Source organism: Etheostoma cragini, chromosome 15 (assembly GCF_013103735.1).
Source record: "Etheostoma cragini isolate CJK2018 chromosome 15, CSU_Ecrag_1.0, whole genome shotgun sequence".
NCBI lineage: Eukaryota > Metazoa > Chordata > Actinopteri > Perciformes > Percidae > Etheostoma > Etheostoma cragini.
This window is the reverse complement of record NC_048421.1, coordinates 15706-21059: the sequence shown is the minus strand read 5'-3', so window position 1 is coordinate 21059 and position 5354 is coordinate 15706. Positions and strand designations below refer to the sequence as shown.

Sequence of the window (5354 nt, the reverse complement as noted above, 5' to 3'; positions counted from 1 at the left end):
CCCCCCCCCCGTGCAGCATGCCTCCCTTTCCTCTTCAGTGAAACAAGATTGCAGCGCCAACGCGCAAATGTGTTTTTGTGAAGTTCGTGATGTGCGCTGCGTCTGATCGCCGCGCCGCAGCCGTTTGACCAAATGAATTCCACGTTTGTTGTTTTTAAAACTGTGACTGACGGGGACGAGAGACGCCAGATCAGACATATGTATGGACGCCATGCTCACTGTTATTGTTATTGATATTATATTTATTACTATTCAAACCAAAGCGTTTATGCCCCCCCTCCCCCTTCCCCCCCCCCCACCTATTCACGTGTTCTCAAAATGTCCGCCGCTAATATTAAAGAGCACAACGCGAGTCAAGTTTACACTGAGATGTTTCTCACAAATATTTAAAAAATATGAAAACAAGAAAACATCAGATGCTACCGTACCTTCAAATGCAACAAGCCCCGCCCACTGCTTGCATGTTGGCCCGTCCGCCAATCAAACCGACAACGCTCCGATAGAAATCACGCCACAAGACAACGATGTCCGCCTCCCCCCCCCCTTCCCTTAGGTTTGCGGTCTGATTGGTGGAAAATAAAACGCATAATCATCTGTTAAGAAACGTACGCTGGTCCTCCACGTGAGGCTTGTACGGAGACAACGGGGTACTTTCTTCTTCTATTTATTACTTTCTGTTATTCTTCTTCTCTTGGTGTCCTTTTCTGTAGTTTTTCGGTCTCCACCACGGGATCCATGCTGCCTGCAGGTTTTAGGGTCTCGCGAGTCTGAAAACCAACAACCGGAGCTTCTGGGCTCCAGTTTCCCTCCAGTAGATCGGAAGAGTTTGTGTTGATAACGTCCAATAAACAGCTAGCGAGCGTTGCCTTGTTGTACACATCAGCTACAGCTACAGCTCCGACTGTTTTATAATCCATAAATCGTCGAAGACCTTTTTCTTGGACAAAATGGCAGAAAATGCTGTTTTTAGCCTCCCAAAATGTGGAGGTTTACTGCTCTTTTCTGTTTTTCGGACTTATCGATCATAAATTACAGCGAACGTGCAGTCCAGATATTTCATCTTTTGAAAAACATCCAGAAACCTGCAGAGAGCATCTTCCTGTGTGTGAGAGACGACGGATGCCTCACATGTAGGCAAGAATACATAAAAATATAACTATCATCTATCATCAACATACTGCATTTCTATAACTGTGTTACCGCTCCTGTCGGCTGTGGACAGTTTTTGTCAGAGCGGGGTGCAGAAAGCAGGAAAAAATCCTCCGGAGAGAGTTTGGGCGACACCAAGACTCCAAAGATTGATTTACCTTTACCCGTTAGCCGTTAGCTGTTAGCGGTTAGCCGTTAGCTTGTGTGTGGAAGTAACTTGAGATATTCTTTCACACACACGTTGAAAAAATGACTTCCTGTACCTGGGGGGTTCATTTTTTAAAAACCCAACTAAAAACGAACGTGTGCGAGCTCAACACGCTCCGCAGTTATTTCCACTCATTCCCTTTTTTAACACCGTTGTGAAGCGTCTGTCTTCCAGGTTTGAACGCGACAGACAGCGAAGTTGGAAAGACGGCGGAGGATTAAAAGTTAGCACGTTTCCTTCCTTTCACTGTCGGAGGCGCAAACTCTTCTCTGCGATGATTTTTGTCTTCCTGAAAACGATTTTACAAAAACCAAAACCTGTTCGGTGCCCTGCTCTGACCGGTACGATGAAGATGTTTTGTTCTGGATATTAATTGTTGTTTTTCCTTTGATGCTCCACCCATATGTCTCTCTGCTCTCGCCATCGTACGACAGACAGTGTTTCGGTTTGAATCAGTGTTTTTTGTTCTCGAGTGGGAGGGGTGGGAGGAGTCGGGGCGAGGGGCATGAAGATATCACGCCCACATGTTGGAAAAACACTTAAATTACATTGTTATTATCATTATTATTATTGTTATTATAATTATATCCATGAAGGACAACTAAAAATACAGTTCAACATTTGCAAAAACCCAGAGGGAGACGAACGGCTTCACGAAAAGTGATCAAAAACTTTTAAAAAAGGGAAGCGATGACGATTCTGTAATAGCAATGATTTAAAGAAGTACAAAAGGAGTTATGTTATCATAAATAATAGTAGTAATATTGAATATTGAATGCTCGCAATTTTGTCAAACTGAAACTGGATTCTTTGTGTTATGTAATTATTGTAAATAACTTCAAAGACAGAAAAAATGACTTGCATGTCTATGTATAAATCTACTGAGATATCTATTCCCGCCAGAGTTGACACGTGCTTCGGTCTCTGTCCTTTTTTGACGTTCTCCGACTCCGTCAAACATCCCCGGTCTCCGTCTCCGTCTCCGCCGTTTCCTCCACCTTTTGTGGGTTTCTATGTGTTTGAGAGCCGATGGCAGAGAGACAGAGACACGACGCTCCAGCGTCTTCGTCTCCGCCGCGCTCCGTCCAGACACCGTGTTCACGCCAGACGGCCGACGTACGACGGTGGGTTTCGTCCGTAGAAATTCGCCCGCTGAGACGGACTGTCGTACCTTTCTTCCCGGGTCTCTTCATTTCCATGTAAGGCTACATCTGCGCTGCTGTGTTTTGGTTTTTATGCAGCGTTTTCAGAAAAAAACGAGCTCCGTCCACAAAAGTTTTAACATTTGTAGCAGAACCAATCGTGGTCGATGGCTGCTTAGTTTCAGAAGAAATCACAGAGGAAGATTGGTGACTTCTTCTGTCTGGATGGACGGGGTGGATTTGTTTCTACGAGTAAAACATGACCACAGATGTCAGAATAGAGCATTACTCGTTATCCATGTTGAAATCAGTCAGTCCAGGATGTAGCTAGAAGGAAAACAGCTGAGACTGTAACGTTAGCGTCCGGGCGTAGCTGGGTTCCTTCTAGCTACGACCTAATGTGGATGTTGAGGCTTGAATTTACCGATTTTAGACTCTTTTTAAAATGAAGATGGAAACATCTTTACGCCCCGGGCCGAAAACATTCTGGATCACCGCTGACAACTTAAAATCAGGCGGCGTTACGTTAGCGTCGTCACTGTGTCCCCCGTCCAGACTGCAAAGCATCCTCTGGGTTTTCAAACCCAAACGGGGGCAGGCCTGTTTCCATATGTCTCCGTTTTAGGGGCTCGGAAACGCCGCAGTAGCGTGGCCGCCAGACGTAAACGTAGCAGGAGATATATTTGTTTTAAACCAAAATGTAGTCGCGTAGACGTTGTCTCATACAAACGGTAAATCCACTTAGAAGGGACTCAAGACTTCTCGCGTGTCGGCCGGGATTCGACAACTTTGTGGTGTAAACACAACCTCCGTCCATCTCCCCAGATCCAGAGGCTCCGCCCACTGGCTCCTCTGATGAAAGTGCTTCCCTCCATATTAGGAAAATGAACCCCGTCTTCAGGGCTTTCCAGGCCACGCCCCCTGATCACTTAGCTGGTTCGTGAACTCTCTCTCTCTCTGCCTGAGTCTTTGTCTCTCAGCCACAGTCAGCGATTCACACAACTCGATCTCTTTGCCTGCCGTGTACTCCAGAGATTATCCTGCACCCAGTCCTCCAAAACAACAGACAGTTAGTAGCCGCGTCCTGAGATGCAAACGTCAGCATTTGATTGAAGTCAGCAGAATTTACTTTAAGCTACTTTAACTGTTTCAGTGGGCTTGCTTTTAGCTAACTAGTTAAACCATTCAGTTAGTAAGTTAGTTAGTTAGATAGTTAGTGGGCTCACACCCATCAAACCATCCCGCTGTTCAGTGTGAAAGTTCTTCAATAACAACCCGTCTGTTGGCGGATGCGAGACTTTCTCTTTGTGTTTGCCGGAGATCGTTTGCCTTCAAGTGCTTTTGGGGAAAGGGGCCCAGACCAGATCTAACCTTTCTGAGTCCCGACGTACCTCAAACCACGACAGTCTTCCTTCTTCGTCTAAATCCTTTAACCAGATGTCCTGGTGCCATTTGTTTCTCCTGATACCGTTTCCGATACCTGAAGTTGCGTATCAGCCGATACCGAGTCTATTACATCGTTACTTTTTAACAGCTGTACACTGCTAACCCTGTATGGATGGGACATGGCGATCATCGTTGAACCGTCTTTTATTATGTAGTAGACAGTCAGTCATAACGGGGAGAGAAAGAACACAAATAATCAACTTTGATGTGTTTTTAGGGCTAAATTATGTGGTATCGGAGCAAAATCAGAGGCTTTTTGGTATCGGAACAACTCTGTCATTTAGTCGTTACCCAGCTCCTGGACGAAGTCTCAGCCTCACTTTCTCCGTCGAAGCGCAAAAGATCGCTCGGAACTCAAACTGATTCAATCGAGCTACGTGTGGATCTCTGAAAAAGGAAACACGAAGAATCTCACAGTTTTTGTTTTTACCTTTTTGGGCTCCAGACAGTCGCTCAGGTTTGGTTCGAGGGTCAGCTTCACGTCTTCGGCGGTTTGAGGAACATCGGCCGGTCTCACGCCTCACACAGGCCTACCGTAAAACTAAGCGTGCAATATTCAGAGAAACAAGGGCTTTCTTTATCATGCAGAGGCGTTCAGGCCCGACCGATAAACTCAGACCTCCTGCAGGAACTCCATCACAAAATCACCTGTTTTAGAAGCCGTGAACACAACACTTCCTGCACACTTTCTGCAGACTTCCTGGAGACTTTCTGGAGACTTTCTGCAGACCTCCTGGAGACTTTTTGGAGACTTTCTGCAGACTTCCTGCAGACTTCCTGCAGACTTCCTGGAGACTTTCTGCAGACTTTCTGCAGACTTTCTGCAGACTTCCTGGAGACATTCTGGAGACTTTCTGGAGACTTTCTGCAGACCTCCTGGAGACTTTTTGGAGACTTTCTGCAGACTTTCTGCAGACTTTCTGCAGACTTCCTGGAGACATTCTGGAGACTTTCTGCAGACTTTCTGCAGACTTCCTGGAGACATTCTGGAGACTTTCTGGAGACTTTCTGCAGACCTCCTGGAGACTTTTTGGAGACTTTCTGCAGACTTTCTGCAGACTTCCTGGAGACTTTCTGCAGACTTTCTGGAGACATTCTGGAGACTTTCTGGAGACTTTCTGAAGACTTCCTGCAGACTTCCTGCAGACTTTCAGGACTGATTTGACCCAAAGAAAGTCTAAAAATAAACCCTACCCATACATCCAAGATGCGACATATTGCTACATATCGTTGGTCTTTGTAGTAACGCGTTGTTGCAAAGTTGTTTTAATGTGTTTTAGGCGACATGAACACAAGACTTTCTGGACAGAAACGTCCTGAAAGAATGAAAGTTTTCAAACATTAACCCTACACTGGACGGCATAAAGGAAAGAATTAAGGAAGGAAGACGCTAACTCTACGGTGGGGGG

The 5354-nt window shown here is 45.7% G+C and overlaps 1 long non-coding RNA gene across 1 annotated transcript; it reads right to left on the bottom strand.

Moving 5' to 3' along the window:
* Positions 1–4364: 4364 nt before the first annotated feature.
* Positions 4365–4791, bottom strand: LOC117958308. The gene is made up of 2 exons (XR_004659681.1): positions 4731–4791; positions 4365–4675 (listed from the first exon to the last, which is right to left on the bottom strand). It is a non-coding gene; the product is annotated as an uncharacterized LOC117958308 (long non-coding RNA).
* Positions 4792–5354: the final 563 nt, after the last annotated feature.